Source organism: Suricata suricatta, chromosome 9, assembly GCF_006229205.1.
Source record: "Suricata suricatta isolate VVHF042 chromosome 9, meerkat_22Aug2017_6uvM2_HiC, whole genome shotgun sequence".
NCBI lineage: Eukaryota > Metazoa > Chordata > Mammalia > Carnivora > Herpestidae > Suricata > Suricata suricatta.
This window is the reverse complement of record NC_043708.1, coordinates 96,324,935-96,343,224: the sequence shown is the minus strand read 5'-3', so window position 1 is coordinate 96,343,224 and position 18,290 is coordinate 96,324,935. Positions and strand designations below refer to the sequence as shown.

The window sequence follows — 18,290 nt, the reverse complement described above, 5'->3', positions numbered from 1 at the left end:
GCCCCCCCCCCCCCCCCCCCGCTCCACTTTGAGGTACTTGGCTTGCAAAGGACGTCAGATTTGCCTGCTGGAAACCGAGTGAGTGGAGTCCTGGTGTCTGACGTGGGAGGTGAAGGTGGTAAAGGTGTCTGTTCCATGCCTGTGACACTCCAGAACCATCACTGTGGGCAGCGACCGTACAGGCTGGGGCGCAGCTGGGACGCAGGGGTGTGAAGCCAGCAGACTTTAATGCCTCTCTCTTGTTGCCTGTTACAAAATGTGTTGCTGTTTATCTTCTCTTTCAATGAAGCTTGCGATGGTACACAGTGGTGGGCATACGCTCACACGCTTGGTGCCCAGTTCTAGGCCTGGCTTGCGTGTGTGCCCGTTTGTAGATGGAGTGAAACCAGGGCATGTCATGGGCATCTCAGATATGGATTTCCCTAAAGGAGGATGGTTTCCTGTAGTGATGCCACACAGAGCAGGGCTTCTCCACCCTGGCTCTATTGACCTTCAGGGCTGGGTAGTTCTTTGTCGTGGGGCACATCTCGGGTTTTAGAGGATGGCCAGAAGCTTCTCTGGCCTCCACCCACTGGCGTGGCAAACAAAATGTCTCCAGACATTGTCAAATGTTCCCGGCGTGGGGGTGGGGGTGGGGGGTCAAAATCACCTCTGGTTGAGAACCACTGTCATAAATGAGCAAGAGTAACATATTTTCAGATGCTCTGGGGCTCCGACTGGTTATGAAAGCACAAAACCTTTCCACAAGGCTCTGTGGCCAAAGAGTTACCCCGTTATTGCCAATTTAGCACGGCCTCCTTCACACTTGGGGCTTAGCTGCCTAGGATGGCCCCTGCCGCCTAGAACCTTGACCTTTCCTCTCTCCCAGGCTTTACAGCCACCTCCCAGGGCCTCGTGGGCCAGCTCCTGCTTCTGGCTCCACTTCATGTTCTATCCTTCCAGGAGTCAGATGATCACATCAGGGCTAAGCCTCTAGAACGGGTCTCTGTGGATTACCCATGGGTTCCCTCAGGTGCTGCTCCACAGCAGCACCTTCCTCAGCCCAGAAATGGCCCTGCTTAGCTCCCCCAGGCCTGTGTCACCACCCAGCAGGCAGGCAGCCCTGTCCTACTCCTCTGAGTGAGCTTCAGTGGGGAGGGGGCACCCGGGCTGGTGTCCAGGACCCCACTGCCACTGTGCACTGGCATTCTTCACCTGACGTGTGTAGCCACGTGGTGGAGCCGAATCTGCCTTGGCAATTAAACTGTCTGGAATACTTGTTAAAATCCAGGTTCAGGGTTGTGCCCCAGGATGGCCTGGCGACTGGGAATATGCTTTCTCACAGGTGCCCAGCGGACAGAGCACAGCTGAGATCAGGAAAGACCCAGAGCTGAGCTTAGCCCCTGAGCAGCTCAGTCTGTGTCTTCAAGGCTTTCTTCCTCCTCAACCCTGCACTTGTCGATCTAGTTTTTAATCTTTTGTTTCACCGTTCTTGTTCTTACCTTTATTTCTGAGTTGAGAAATCTAAAATCAACCAGCAGATGTTTCTGTGAACATTGGGGTTGGAAGCCATGGGTGATGGGGAGAGGGTCCAGAGTTAGGAGTCAGAATGCTGGTTCAGGTCCTGACATGGTGGCTCATTTCCCTTCTAAATGGCCCTGTTTCTTGTTTGGTTAAATGGGGTTAGACGGAAAACAGGTTTCAAGATCTTTTTATTTTATTTTTAGTTCTTCATTTTTACTTTTATTTGAGAGAGAGAGCGTGTGAGCAGGGGAGAGGGGCAGGGAGAGAGGGAGAGAGAGAGTCCCAAGCAGGCTCCAAGCTCAGCACAGAGCCTCATGAGGGGCTCAATCCCATGACCCTGGGCTCATGACCTGAGCCAAAATCAAGAGTTGGATGCGCAACTGACTGAGCCACTGAAGTGTCCCTCAAGATCTTTTTAAAGTGGCGGGATTCTACCCTGCCTTCAAATGAAAACCTATTTGGAACTCCTGTATAAAAAGGTGTAAAAACTCTGTATGAAGCCCTCCATATCCCACACTTTCAGGCTTCCCTGTGCCCCCTCATGTCCCGAGACTTCATGAGAGGAACCCAGCACCCCCGATGCACAGGGTAAGGCCCACAGGGCCTGGGCCCTGCCTTGACGTTTATAACTGGCATGCACAATACCCAGCCTCTGGGCGTGACTAATTGAAACTTTATTTTTCTTTGCTGCCTTAAAGTAAATGAAACGGAAATGCTCTTCCATTCCTGGGTCAAAACCACAGCGGGTGTGTAATTTCCAGCTCACCCTCAGTTACCTGGTCACCGTGAGTCACAAAACACTATCTCGATGCAATTGTGTCCAATCTAAGAGATTAACCAAAATTCTGAACTTAATTTTATTTCTTTATTTTTATATGTTTATTTTGAGAGAAGGAGAGCAGGGAAATGGCAGAGAGAGAGAGAGGGAGAGAGAGAGAATCCCAAGCAGGCTCCATGCTGGCCAGCACAGGGCTCGAACCCACGAATCGTAAGATCACAACCTGAGCTGAAATCAAGAGTTGAAGACTGAGTGCCAGGTGCCCCTAAATTTAATTTTATGACAAATCTTTGCCCTTTCCTTGTCCCCCTCCCACTTCAGCTTGTTAGGCAATTTATGTTCTCTCCAGGGTCAGAAAGTCCTAAAGGAGGAAGGAATGGCAAATGAGGTGCTGACCAGGGCCAGACGCTGGCCGCATGCTCTCTGCGTTAGTAGGTATTGAACATTACTTCTCCAGTGAAAGTGGTTCCAGGGTGCCTTTGAGTTTCTCGTCACTGCGCTCTCCTGCAGGCCCCTTGGTCTCACCATACATCTCCATTCCCAGGGTTGTTGGTGACATTTCCTCCCCAGGAGTCCTGAGTCCACTTCCTGCTTTTTGCTATGGAGTCTGCTCCGCTCCTCTCACTAGTCTATTTGTCAGGACCCAGGACAATCCCAGTGCCCAACCTACCCATCTCCAAACCTGACCAGAGAGAGGAACCCAGGGCAGCCATCTTGGGTCTCTGCTTGGTTCTCTCTTTCTGAGGCACAGGTTAGATGGCAGCCATTGTATCTAGCCATGGGGAGCATATACCAGAGCTCTCTGAGGGGGCCCATGCTGGCCCATCATGAGACCTGGGGTACAGGGGGAGGTGGAGACACACATGGCACAGTTGCATCTCTCAAGGACATTTTTAAATTTTCTTTTAAGTAGGCTCCACACCCAGGGTGGGGTTTGAACTCACAACCTGAGATCAAGAGTCACGTGCTCTACAGACTGATGCCCCACTCAAGGAAATTTGTTGACCATTCTCTTTCCTTCACACTGCTTATCTTTGATCTGGCTCAGGGGTCCAGGAGTACATCAGTCCAGGTCCAGTCTGGGAGGCAGATTCAAGCATTATGACTAGGAGTATATTCCAGCACGGAGACCATACCGCCATGGGAGGCACTGGGGAAGTAAGGGGGAGAAAAGAGAGGAAGGTCAGAGAAAGGTCACAACAGCGCGGGCAGAGGCCGATGCTCAGAGCTCTCAGGGACGGCCCGTCTCCCAGCCGCTGGGGTAGGACTGCGAAGGGGCAGGCACAAGGCTGCACAAGGTTGTCCTCATCACCGCTGCTCCCGTGGGGTTCACGGCAAGGTGTCTGCGGTGGCCTGGGGTCACGGCCGGTTGGAGGGTCAGCAGCTGGGAAGCGGCACCGGGTGCACTGCGGGCGGGGAGGGGAGCCAGAGCAGACCCGCACTGCTGCATTTCTCTCACCTCCTTTAATCTACGGCAGCCGCCAGCGGGGAAGAGCCGCTGCCTCACTTTCTCCTCCTAAATCCCACACAAATAAAAATTGGTAGACTCAAACCTGGAACATTCTTTAAAGGTGACTCTGGGAAATGTAGTACCCAGTAAAAACGATTCAACACTGGAACGATCCGGCGCAAGGAGTGATAATGCTGGCACTCTCTTCTTTTTTAAGCCCATACTTTGCTTTTGACTCACATCTGGTATATCTTAGTGACTAGCAGAAACTTCCAATTTTAACATGCTATTATCCATTCTATGATTCCACCCTTCCGTTCAGCATCTTCACGTGTGTTCCTCAAAGAAGCAAAAAGCATAAGCCAATGATGATGCGCCATTTGCAACTGGCTCTTGGGGAAACCAGCAAACAGCTGTTCTCTGGCCTTGGGCTACTTTGGAAAATGTAGTCAGTGAAAGGTCGTGTGGAGAAGGAGCATGCTTGTGACACATTCAAGCTGGTGACTGGTTTTAGTCATCAGTTTCAGATGCTGGAAAAGAAAACTCATGGAAATAACTCTCATTCACGGGGGCTGTTTGTTGTATTTGCCATGTTACAAAATTTAAGACTGATTGTAACTGCCCCGCATGAAGATGGGCAGCAGCTGTTCGGAATGTCTTAGTGGATTAATTTTTGTGTTCCCTGTAGTTTGGTGAAAAGCAATGGTGAAGGGGAAATGCTGGAAATTGCTTTTATTTATTTTTTTATTATTAAAAGAATTTTTAAGGTTTATTCAGTTTAGAAAGAGAGAGACAGAAAGCACATAAGCAGGGCAGGGGCAGAGAGAAAGGGAGACTGAGAATCCCAACCAGGCAGCGCAGAGCCTGATGCAGGGCTTGAACTCACCAACCAGTGAGATCACGACCTGGGCCAAAATCAAGAGTTGGATGCTTAACTGACTGAGCCATACAGGTGCCCCCTGGAAATTGCTTTTAAAAATGAGTAGGCTGGAGCACTGACCTGCTTTTTCTCTGTGTTTTGTGGGTAGTTTCTGGGGGTGCACTACACATACCACCACCAGGCCGTCCATGTGGAGATTCATTTTAATTATTGCTCACCAGAGAGTCTAGCAGCTTTTGACTCTGGGAGAGAGGGCTATGGAAGAGGGAGTGAATGGCCTTTCCGGAGAGCAGTCAGAAGAGGGAAGACAGAATGAAATGAGAAGAATAAGCTGCTTAGGTAGTCCACAGGGCATAGAAATGCATAACCCAGGGCAAGCAGGTAAGGAGGAAATGGCTTATCCTCTGCTGGGAATAGCAGTGTGGCTCTGTTGGGACTAGGCCCCCAGGAATGCTCACACACCCAAGTGTTCTACTTGTAGAGTCTGTGTCCTCCACACTCCTTTCATCCAGCCGAGGACGGCAATAGCGTGTAATAAAAATAACAACAGTATCAACAATAATAGCTAACACACATTAGGTACTCATGCGTGCTGAGACTATTGTAAGTACACTGCATGTGTCAGGTCTTTGATTTTTCCCAACAGCCCTGTAAACTGGGCACCATAACTGTCCCATGATCAAGATGCAGAAGTGCAGGCACAGAGAGCTTGACAGACATGTCCAGGTGGCAGGGAAGGAGAGTTGGCCCATGTAGGGATTAAAAGCATTAATTTTGAAGTGTTCCATGTTTGACTTGGGCCAACTTAATTAACATAAATGAGTTTTAGTTTTTTGTCTTTAAAATAGGACTAATGACAGTTCCTCTGTCTCAAGAGTTGTGGTGAGGATCAAACATCATTCCGGCATTCATACGCCTGGGACATAAATTTATCACCAAATGGTCTCCTATTAGCATTACTTCCTGGGATCTTTTAAGTCTTTTTCACTCCAGCTGCTCCCAACCCTATTCCTTCCCACATGCCTGTACCGTTGCCTGTGTGAGTGCATGGGTGTGTGCGTACAGACATGTGCTCTCCTGGCTGCTGGGGAAGAAGGAAGATGGAGAAACGGGGCAACGACTCAGCACTCAGGCTTGCCCTGGGACTCCCACAATTGGCTGTGGCATCCCTGGGGTGTCCTCTGCCTGCCACTTTTTGTTTGCTGATTTATTTTGATTTGACACACCAGGGCAGATGGCTGCGGGGGAGGGTGTGGGTAAGAGTCAATATTTGGTGACATGGGAATAATGCATTTGTGGAATTAATCAGCCTGATCATTTTTGGCTAGTTGCCATGGCTGTGGAAAGTCACGCGGCTGGTATAAATCAGAGTAGAGGGATGGCAGCGTATCCCTGCTCTTTGTGTTTCGCCATCCAAGCCTCCTCCCAGCATTCCTGCCCTCCCAGTCAAGGTCATGCTCTCAGGCACCTGAGGTAGTGCAAGTGGTGAGAGGCTCATCAATGGCCCTGGATGGTGGGCGGGACTTAGTGCCTCTCAGGGGTCATGAGCATTTTAAAGGGCAATGGTTCAAAACCCAGCAAACAGGTTTGGAAAAGAACAGAATCACAAGTGTTTTGTTTTGCATTAGTGCAGTAAACAGAAAAAAAAAAACCCTGCTATTTATGAAAGGGTATTTTAATACCAAAAGGTAGGAAGAACATAATTTCAGAATAGGGGATGGTTCTTGAAATAGAAGAAATTTAGTTAATGAAAAAACTCTCCATCATCTTTATTTCTATTTCACTGAGGACTAGTGAAAGCCTTCTAACAGATTCATTGGCCATGTAAATGTACTTTATATAATATGGAGGCAAGAAGACAGAACAACTGAAATAGAGCTTCATTTGGAATTCAAGCAGGTATGATGACTGCAGACATGGGGGCAGAGGGACGCTACTCAGTGCCTCCGTATTCCCAATTATAAAATGGGTATACCGATTTCCACCTCACTTACTTCATGGAGTGATTCTGAGGCTTAACTAGACAATTTAGGTAGAAGCAAATGGCAATCTCTTACCATATTTGAGGGGGCCTTAGGGACCAGTGACGGGGTGTCTTTCTTTGGTGTTCCTAGCGTCAGTTGCATAGAAGGTGCTCAATATAAGTCTACTGAATGAATAATATACGACAGCTCAGAGGTCAAAGGAGTGGCTGCAAGAGCAGGGAGTCTAGACAAGACCGGAGGGGAGGGCACTCTGAGGACAAGGGGCTTAGCAACCCCTCCTTTGCCTTTCCAGGTGCATTATTCTACTTATTCCGAAAGACCAGATTCAACACCGAACAGGACTCTTAAAACTCCAACAAACTCCAGCTGGAAATCTAGTTAATTTTCTTTTCCTCCGAGAAGACCATTCAAGTTGTGACTGTTCTTAATATTGCGACACACTGGGTTAGGGTATTGAGTTTGGAGCTGGACTGCCTGGGTTCAAACACCGCTTTGCTCACTTAGGAGTTGCACACTCTTTGGCCAATTTCTTAATCTCTCTGTGCTTCAGGCTCCTGGTTTATAAATGGTAATAATATATGAGGATGAGATGAGTTAGTACACACCAAATTCTTAGCATTATGCCTGGCATGGTGCAGACACTCAGTAAATGTTAGTTTGCTATTATTAATGCTCAGTGAGATTCCCTCAAAGAATAGGGAGATAAAAAGGCACCTGGGTGGCTCTCTTGGTTAAGTGTCTGACTCTTGGTCTTAGTTAGGTCTTGATCTTAGGGTCATCAGTTCAAGCCTCCCATTTGGCTCATGCTGGGTGTGGAGCCTACTTAAAAAAAAAAAAAAAAAGAATAGGGAGATAAATCATCTTTTTTGGTGTGCAACTAGATCCCAGCAGTTTTGGTCAAAATTTGAGAGAGGTGGTGTGGCTTCCAAGACTCTGAGAGTTGACTGATGTGATATTTTAATGCCCTTGAAGATAGATGGTGTCAATCAATCACAAGGGCATAGTCGCCATGGAAACTGAAAAAAAGGAAAGGCCCCAAGACAAAGGTGGGTAGTGTCTATCTGAGCTGTCTTGGTGGTGGTGCCTGGAGAATTAAGCCCTATCTTTTAAGGGTTCCCAACCTGCTGTTAAGTCAGTCTCTGAAGTGGAGATGGTCACCCGAGGCTGTCTTAACAATTGCCACCTTTCACCTGCCTGACTCCTTTCTGTCCCGACCCAGTGGGCTTTCCTCCCAGAGTCACCTTCAAGAAGAGAGTGGCATCATGGCCATGTGACCACGACCGTGATCAGTTGCTCTATATCTAGTCAAGACCCAAGGTCAGACCACAGACCACAGTCAGGTCATTAAGTGAATAGCTGCCACACTGGGTAGCCTCTCAGGAGACAACTGTCAGCCCTTTTCTTGAATTTCCGTTGATAGAGGCCTTTCTCTGACAGCTGACATGGAGACAAAGCGGTTGCTGACGGGGACAAACACTGAACACCCTTGAATGAGATCAGACCCACCAGGAACCAAAGTCCCCAGGTGACTCTTCCTTCTCACTGTGAGCTCTGCTGCTGAGCCGGCAGATGCTGCGTGAAACTCAAAGGGCCTCGTAAAAGCTGATTTAGAAAATGAAGTAACCCGCATCAAGCTTCCGATTGTCCTGGACGATAGTGACCACGACCATATCTTTGACCTCAGCTGTGTCACTAAATAAAAGACGTCAGAGGTGACAGGAATGTAGGCTGGACTACCTTGGAGTGACTTTCAAAATGCTTTGGGTCCTGCAGCCACAAAGTGGTCTTAGCAGTGGAGAAGGAGCAAAAGGAGTCAGAGAACTTTCTTGTCTTCCCCACACCCTCCAGACCTCTCATGCTCCAAGCCATCACTTGTGGTGCCATTCAGCACAATGCAACGGCAAAAAAGTGCCATTCTTTCCTGTGTCTGATGCGCACCCATCCTCCAAAACTCAACCTGAACAGCAGAGCTGAAGGAGTTTAGAGGCACTGGATCTGTGGCCCTCAACACCTTCACCAACAAAGCTCCTTTTATCGCTTTACCTTGCGGGCCCTGTATTTTGAAAGGTATTCATCTCCCAGATGAACAGCACTTACCAAGTACCAATAATTAACCAAAAACTTATCTAATTGACAACTGAACTTTCACTTGACAAATAACCACGCTGAATTCATCTAATTCCAGCCCAAAGTAAAGAAATTTAATGTTCTTCGTAGTCTGGGACAGCCAGATTTCTAGTAAATGCACCTTTAGGTAAGCTGGCTTTCTGGTAAAAAATTGCCTGAGGCATCTCAATGACTGTGGTGTAGGCCCTCTGGAGGTCTGAAGGCCCTCTAATGGGGACCATCAATCTAACCTCAAACTTCACTTTTCACATAAATTCATGTATTTATTATGTTGGGACAAATGGACAGGTAGTTGACATTTATTGCATTTCTACTGTGGACAGGATATTGGGCTAGGCCCTCTCATGTGTGACCTCACTGAGAATTCACCTCACTTTTATGAAATGGGCAGTGCTATCATATCATCACATTTTACAGATGAGGAAACTGAGGTAAGGGTAAGGTATACAATTAGTAAGTGGCAGAATTAGGGACAATGACCTGGAATTTTCTTGTTTTGTTTTGTTTTTTAATTTTTTTTTGAGAGAGAAAAACAGAAAAAGAGGGAACGAGAGTGTGATTGGGGGAGGGGCAGAGAGAGGGAGGGTGACACAGAATCTGAAGTAGTCTCCAGGCTCTGAGCTGTCAGCACAGAGCCCAATGAGGGGCTTGAACCCACGAACGGTGAGATCACGACCTGAGCCAAAGTTGGACGCTTAACCGACTGAGCCACCCAGGTGCTCCTTTTCTTGTTTTGTTTTAAAAAACTTTATTCATATATAATTTATATACAACTCACCCACTTAATGTGCACAACCCAGTGGTTTTCAGTATATTCACAGAGTTGTGTAATCATCAGCACGATACATTTTAGAAGACTTTGCATGACCCCATAAAGAAACCCTGTACCTACTAACAGTCCCTTATCGTTTCCCCCACCTTCTCTCCCTCCTGGCCCAAGCAGCCACTCATTCACTTTCTGTCTCTGGGGATGGACTTGCCTCTTCTGGACATGTCAGATCAACAGACCCTGGGTTTTAGACTCTAAAATCCACATACACTAAACGCTAGCCGAGGGATCAAGGGATATTACGAATTCTTTCCATTATTTTCTAGACTATTTCTTCTTTAACTTTGAAAGTACACAAAATGCTCAAATGGAACATCCTTCTTATTCAAAGCCCACAACAACGCAAATGTTTTTCCATATCTGAGTAAAAAAATGGCATGCAATTGTTTAGCTGTTGTATAAATTAATGTAAATGGTGACACTTGCCACTCTGCCACACAAGTCTTCCAGGCACCCCCCAGTGGCTCTGAGAGATGAGACCTCTCTGTGTCCTCTGTCATTTGGGTTTGAGCCGGGTCACTGTACGCAGTGTGTCTCTCTCTCTGGGATTGGAGGAGGGGCCTGGCCTGGGGGAGGTATGAGGTCCTCTTCTACCTGAGAGACCTTTCCACATGTGTGAGAGACCTTCCAGGCTCTCCTGTTCCATCCTCTTTAACCTTCTCTTACCTACAAATTGCTGTTGGCAACATGATTTATTCTCTTGCCGTGGACGGTGGGGATGTTTAACACCCTTGTCTAATCATTTCCCATATAGAATTCCCCTCTTGTCAGCTGCTCTGTCTCTCAGATTCAGGTTCTCTTTTCCCAGGTGATTAATTATTCCTGCTAGATTTGTCCTTTGGTACCTCTGGGGTCTGTTCTGAGAGTCCGTCTTGAGTGCATGCGTTTGGCTTGTGCCTTGGGTATCAGTGAAAACCACTCACATCCAGGTTATAGCGGCCTTGGATGGGCATGAGGAGTCAGTACCTCTCTGTTCATTCATTTATTCATTCATTCATTCGTTTTTTCATTGGCTTGTCCGGAGCACTGTCAGCTTACCAGGCATTGGGCTGTGTGGGACACGGCCCCTCTGTGGGCAGTGCTCTCTCCACCAGCCTTCTCGTTTGAAGGACAAGTGCGTGGGGGTCTCAGACATGGGTCTAAGCTGGGCCTCACAAAACTTTTAGGTAATCCTGGAGCTTCTCTCTGGAGGGTCAGATTTGCTAAATATTTCAGGAGGGAATTTTTATCTTAAACAGGGACTGATTCATCATAGGGAAAATTAAAAATTAGCATAGTTTTAAAAGATGATACATGAGATTTCAAACACATTTTTGGTTTTCTGGGGGACCTTCTTTGACTCCGCTCTCCCCCATTGCCTAGCCCCAGCTCTCAGACACACACCTAGACCAGCTTCGGGCAAACAGTTAGGACTTCTTTGATGAGCGTCAGGGCCTCTAGGTCCAGGGAGGTGAAGGAAGTTCTTGATTCTGCTTCTCTTACTATTCAATTTGGAAAACCTGTAGACAAACCTACAATCCAGTGTTGGGAACAGTATCTTGTTCACGCGGTCCTTCTGACAGCGATTTCCCACCCAGGGGCCCAGGTCACCCATTGAACCTTCTGAGCCTCAACTGAAAACCAGAGAGGTACATCTTCTTCCCTGGGCCTGGAGTGCAAAATCTGTTTGGTCACGCAGGGCTGGGCCCTCTTTCCCAGACAGGAGAAGTGAAAGGAGATGTTACTTCTCGGAGAAGCTGCTATGCTGGGGTGTCCCTGGGGTGGTCCCCTGCCAATGTGGCTGGCATCTGCCTGCTAATCAGTCAGTGCCATACTTGACTGTGTTCAAATATTTTGAAATTCATATCTAACATCAAGGAGTCTTTAGTCCTTTTTAAAAATGTTTATTTATTTATTTTGAGAGAGAAGGGGAGAACATGAGCAGAGGAGGGGTAGAGAGAGGGGAAAGAGAGAATCCCAAGCAGGTTTTGCGCTATCAATGCAGAGCCCAAAGTGGGACTCAGACTCACAAACCATTACATCATGACTTGAGCCGAAATCAAGAGTTGGTTGCTTAACCGACTGAGTCACCCAGGTGCCCCCAAGTAGTCTTTATTTTTAACTTGTTTCTTATGAATGTTTCTAGGCACCCCTCAGATAATCGTGTCTGATTACAGCCAGGGTTGGGGTCACCTGTCCCACCACTGCTGTTGGACCACCCAGCAGTGCCATAGTTCAGAACATGGCCGGATTAGCTGTAAAACCTGGGCGTGCTCCCTCACTTCACTATGCCAATTTCTTCATCTTCAAATGTGGCCGCTCATAGCTCATACATTGTGGGGTTGTTATAAAATGGGACAAAATATGCAAGGCACTGAATAACATACCTGGCACATTAGGAAGTTTTAATAAATTTTTCCTGTTAGTTCAAGAAGAGTGTATTGAACATATACATGTGGTTGAAACCTTTTCATCACCAGGAATACCTTTATTATTTTGTCTTCCTCGGCCCCAGTTTAGAGACCAATGCCATAACAAAAGAACGAGTCCATTTATAGTGATTTCCCTTTTTCCCTTAAGAATTTTTAATGCTCATTCCTGTTCCTTTTATTTTGACATTCTGCTTCTTTTCTGCTTAATGTGTGTGTGTGTGTGTGTGTGTGTGTGTGTGTGTGCATGCGCGCTACTTCAAGATATATAATATTTGCTTAATTTCATGTATTTTGAAAGACTTATAAATTATTAGTACTTCAAGGGACTGACCTCTTGATCCCAGTGTGACCTGCTGGGGTCCATCGAGTCTAATCTACTCGGGGAGATGAGGGCTCTGGCATGTCACATGCCTGACAAGATGTTCTCCCTAACTCTTGTAGGTGTGCTAAGCCTTCCATTTACATCTTCCCCACTAGTAATTACAAATGCACACCATTACTTATCTTTTGGTGCTAAGACCCACTTAGCAAGTTCATAGTTGGGCATCTTATACCATCAGAGAAAGGAAAAAGCCTTCACCTGTAACAGTGAAATCCTTCTTTTTTCTGCTAGGGAAATCTGTGCATTGTTGGGCTCTGATTTTATTTCTTTGTCATATGGCCCCATCTTTCTTTTTTTAAGATTTTTTTGTTGAGTAATCTCTACACTCAGCATGGGGCTCAAATTTACAACCCCCAGATCAAGAGTTGCGTGGTCTACTAACTGAGCCAGCCAGGTGGCCCCCTGGGCCTATCTTTCTTAATGGAAGCCACTGTCTTTGTTTCTTTTTTTTTTCTTTTAATGTCCATTTATTTATTTTGAGAGAGAGAGAGAAGGAGACAGGCAGGCTCCACACTGTCAGTGCAGAGCCCAGCACGGGGCTCGGACCCACAAACTGTGAGATCGTGACCTGAGCCAATATCAAGGGTCGATCCTTTAACTGACTGAGCCACCCAGGTGCCCCTGCCTTTGTCTGTTTCTAGCAAACCTCTGTCTTCCCCAAGGGGCTAGAGGATTTAAAACCAAACTCCTTCCTTCATGTTAAGAGATCACTTGGATCATTATGATATGAATTTGAAAACTTCTCTCGTAAAGGGTTCGTAAGAGAAGTTTGATCAAAACTGTCCATTCTGATGACTTTGGAACTCTCTGCTCTCCATGTAAGCTCACTTTTAGTTTGATACAGATCTGGACCATGGATTCTTTGAGTTTCAAGTGTCGAGTTTCACATTTCTTTTTAAAGTGAATGGAACTCAATATGACTTTTCAGTGAATTATTTTCCGTGATCATAGAATAGATGATATCACTTCCTTTGTAATTATTTTTATACATCTCTGCCTACTCAACCTTATGATCAGGTACAAACCATAGAACGTTTGAGGTGGAAGGAGATTTAAGATCATCTAGATTTAATCTCTCACTTTACAGACAAGAAAACTGTGAGAAGTGAGGTGATTTGGTCAGTTACAAAATTACAACGGATTAAATTTCCTTACAAGTTTCCTCTGCTATATGAAAGTAGAGAGCCTTTCATTAATTTATATGGAAAAATTGAGCATTCCCACGCCTTAAAAATTAACCTTCTTTAGGCTTTTTTGATACTTTAGGACACATTTTGCTAAGGGAAACACAAAATAGAGATAAAGCACAAATACTCAGCCTGACGCGGACATGCTGGGTGTAGTTCCCGGAGAAGGCGCTTGGTGGCGCCGCTCTATATCTGATCCAGCACTTCAGCCTCTGGAATAACACTGCAAAACAAATACCGAACGCTAATTTCGCTTCCCCTCTTTTCTGTAGAAACAAATATCCCTTTTAGATTTCTTTTGGTTAGCAAAAACAGGTACCAGTGTTGGTTTTTCTTAAAAGCTAAGTGGCGCAACGTGAATTTTCGAAAAGCGGGGATACCTGTAATTGATTAGAGCCACACTTTGGAGCCACTTGTGTGGTAAGCTGGAGGAAAGTGTGGGGAGGAAGAGAAAGTTTGATATATCAAAGTCAATGACAGAAAGCAAACCGGAACATTGTGTGAATGGTGGATGTCAGAATGGGGAGCTGTAACATGCCAGATCTTCAAAACTAAAGATGGAGTGCAAACAGGAGATGGAGGTGAGCCTCAAGGATGGGGATTCACCAAGAACTGGCCTAGTGCCATGGAGCAGAATTGTGAAAAGATCCTGGGGGGTCAACAAGCTGTGTCCTTAATTGCATGGATTCCTCTCATGGGCTTGCCTCTCTTAAAAATACGTTTTATGGTTTTTTTTAAATTATGTAATTATATATGTAATTAAGAAATCAAATAGTGCTAACGTGCTTATAAGATAAAACTTTAGTTCCCTGCCCAGCCCTACATCAGCTGCCAGTCTTTTGCCAAAGGGAACTGCTTTGAAATTTTATCTGCTTTTCCTGGCAGTTGCCTTCCCGTGTTTAAAGACTGTGCATACATTACAGTTTTTAAATGTTACAAGAGATGAGGATTTAATACCTCCCTTTCCTTCCCCATCTTCTCCCCCAAATTTTATCATACATTTAATTATATCAGTAGTTAGTGTTTGCATCATTATAGCTGCAAGTCTTATTCACCAGATTGCATCTTCTTGCCACATACTGCATCATCTCATCTACCATTACCACCCTTTGATTGGGTCCACTCTTTTTCTGGATGCTTCTTCACACATTCCTGGCTTTTCCTGCTCTAACTGTGGAATGGTGCCCCTCTAGTCTCGCCCCCCAGGCATCAACCTGGCATCATCTCTTAATGGCTTTTCTAGGTTGGATTTACTGTTTTCAGGACACCACGTATTCCTCTTTCTTGGCTTACTTATTGGTCTTGCTGGTGCATATCCTCTAGTCACTTTCTACGAAAGAAAATTCAATTTTCTGAGTTGAATTCTGTTGTCCTACTTGATTGACAGTCTGGATGTAGAACTCTAGGTTGGAAATTTATTTTCTTTAAAATTTAGAAGTTGTTGCTTCCTTGTTTCCTTGCTTTTATGATTGCTGCTGAGAAGACTAACCCCATTCTATTCTCATTCTGTTCCAATTTGGAAGATTCTCGAATCATCTTTTTATCCTTGATGTTCCAAATTTCCACGTTGTGTGAATTCTTCTTCATTTGTTTACTGATCATTCAGAAGGTTAAGTGTACTGACACCAGGGTCAGGTGGCCCAGATTCGAAACCGGGCTCCCCCGTATGCCAGCGACGGTGCTGGTTTAGTTGCCAAACCTCTCTGTGCTAGTATCTTTGTACAATCATGAAGAGCTTCATGACATTCTGTGAGGATTAAAGTAAATAACGTAAGTGTCATATTTAGTATAGTCCTGGGACAAGGTGGCAACCCTGCACAGGTTTTTGCTGCATTGATACAGTCACTGCCAGCATTCAGTTCTCCAGACTCTGCACAGGGAAGTGTGTCATATCCAATTATGTATCTCCCCCAATTGGTCTGGCTGCCACTTACTGAGGGCTGCGTCCAGCAAGATCACTGGCACCAGCCCACAGTCTTCAAGGCCTCAAAGTGGAAGTGTCCATCATGGTTGACTTCTGTCTCTGTCAATACCAGGCCCTCAGTGGCAGCTGCTCAGGTCCTTCCTGTCACTGTCAGGCATGACTCAACAGAGTTCTCCTAATTCCTCATGCCACCTGTCTTTCTCCACCTGCCCTAAAATTCCTTGTTCCCACTGAGGCCTGCTATGGGTCTGCTTAGTACGCTGGCTCCCAGGTGAGACACTGCAGCAGACACGCAAGCTTATGGGTGTGCCACTGGCTTGTGCCCACCTGCCCAGCCACTGTGCTGCTCCTGCTGCTGCAGTGGGACCTGGCTGCCATGCTGGCCTCTGGAAGGTGCCTCAAGGCCTCAAGAAGTGCAGGGGAGGGAGGGTGAAAATCCCATATGACCAATGGAAATGGGAGGCAGGAGATGAGGTCTACTGCTGCATCCTGTTTGGAAGGTAAGAGGCTGAATCCTCTGTATTGGTCACCTGTCCGTGACCAGCCTGAGGGCCCCCTCTCTTATATTTGTTCTCCCTCCTTTCCTACCTTCCTCCTTTTTTCCTCTCCTTACTTTCCTGCAATTGCACTTCCTGATGAAGAGTTAGTAAGTAAACTGGTGCCTTTCATAGGGAATCCAGACTAAGACACATTGAGTTCAAGAGCACGGGCTTGGGGTTTGAATCCTAGTCCTGGCCCTGCTGGCCACAGGGCATGGGATGGTTACTTAACTTCTCTGTGCTTCAGTTTCCTCATCTCTATAATGGGATAGTAACAGTAACTATATCACAGGGTTATTGGAAGGAGTAAATGAGTTAATACTTATAAAACACATAATAAACACCCAATAAATGTTAGCCATTTGGGTTCAGTTATATGAATTTTTCAGTACCACTTTTTGATAGTTCTTTTCTAGGTTCTCTGTTTTCTAAAATATCTCTTAGGTCACTAGTGGTCTTCGTGAGTCAATTCTCTATGGCTTTTATATTTTCTGTCGTATCACCCATGTCTTTGTCTTCTTGTCCTACTCTATGAGTGATACCCTTTTCTTTATATTTTAAGCTGTCTATTTTTTATTTGGGAAACCAGGTTAAAATTTCCAAGATTATTTTCTTCTGCTATTGTTTCACTTTGATCATATTTTCTTCTTCAACAACAAAATTCAACCCTAGTAAATTCGAAGATCTAATTGGCTTTCTCAAGCGATTCATGAATGGGTCGGCACCCTCCCCAGCAAGCCTTTAGACGCTCCCAGGAACTGTACAGGCCGGAAGGCTTTCACAGGAAAGAGGGCGGGACCAGGAGTTATTGGTAACAGAAAAGAAAGGACTGTTTCAGGCTGTGTGTCACCTTCCCTTAGGGGAAAGGACAGGGGTCTCATTAGGTGGATTACCTCATCTTCCTTTGGGGGATGGACAAGGCCCATGTGACAGATTACCTCATTGCTGCTGACCAGAAAATTCCTGACTGACCTGCTAAGACTGCATTTCTGGGGGAGGCTGAAATTGTAATTAGGTTAGTTATTAAGCCCCGGTTTGGTGATATGGCCTAGCATAAATTATTACATTTAGGGGCTGATTTTTTTTTTTTAACAGGAGGAAGAATATGTAATGTTTTCCTATATATTTAAGGATCTACTTAGAAGTTTAGAAGTTTGTTTCCCCCCATATTTGACATTATTACTGTTGTGGGAAACAAAGACAAATGAAAAATTAAATTCCCTTACTGCCTACAGCCCACTGACAAGTCCTTGAAACAGGCAGACTGACATTCCTCCAGGAGCTCAGCTGCTTCGATGATGACACTTTGCTGGGGGCAAAAGAGAACCTCAGCTTAACATTGTCCCAACCTCCAGGATCCTGTAAGTCTACTTTCACATATAAAAATTCCTCTGGAAAGTTCCTTTATATCAACCCCCTCAAGATATATGATGGCAATCATACTCCAAGCTTATGCCCCCTGATGTACACCTGAAGGGTCTCAGGACTGAGTTTTTCCCTAAACAGTAATAAATGACCTTTTCCTAACAGCAGCTAGCCCCTCAGAGTCCTGGAAACTTTGCTTCCAAAATTCCTTCCATATTTAGACTATTCCTAACCACCCCCCAACCCGAAGGTACACAACAGTTATATACCATCCGGCACAACCCCAGTGCAGCTCTCTCTGCCTTTGGTCCTGTCCCTGTGCTTTAATAAAATTGCCTTTTTGCACCAAAGGCATCTCAAGAACTCTTTCTTGGCTGTCAGCTCCAGACCCCCACCACCCCAAACCCACACCATTACCTATTCATATAGGCTTTTTTTCCCCTTCTGTCTATACTGGTCATTTTCAAGGAGGGGCGGGGCTTCCATTCCTCTGGCATGCCTGGCCACTCTGAACTGACCTCTCCCGCAAGTTCCGAGAGCTTTCCACCCACTGGCTCCCCACTTTCTAGAAATCAGCTGCAGTCTCTTTCCTTTATTCCTTCCCATTCTTTCCTCCTTCCCCCCACCCTTTTCTTTCATTTGAATGGGTCCTTAATCAGAAGAACTTTGTCACCTCTTTTGAAAGGCCAGTCTTCCTCCATTTAAAAGGGAACACTGTATGCTCCACCGTGACCAATAGAATAGTTTTCAGTGCCTGATCCTTCACTCCAGCAGACACAAGGCGAGCCAAAAAACCAGTGACTCTTTTTGGAGGGCTCTCGGGAGCTTCTGTTGTGGAATCCAGCACTTCTTCTCCATACCCCTGGGTTCGCTCACTGTTGGAGCTTCTCCTCCCTTTGGGTATGCTGGTCCTTGTCCACCTTCTGGTTC

General features: G+C 46.0%; 1 long non-coding RNA gene across 2 annotated transcripts in view; it reads left to right on the top strand.

Annotated features, from left to right (window-relative positions):
• Positions 1-18,290, top strand: part of LOC115301776 — a 99,653-nt gene that overhangs the window by 65,809 nt on the left and 15,554 nt on the right. Inside the window, exon 4 of one of the 2 annotated variants that reach the window (XR_003913276.1) lies at positions 6,889-7,002. The exons of the other annotated variant lie outside the window; for it this stretch is intronic. This is a non-coding gene — a long non-coding RNA (uncharacterized LOC115301776). Of the gene's footprint in view, positions 1-6,888; positions 7,003-18,290 lie in introns of those variants that run through there. 2 annotated transcript variants of the gene reach the window in all.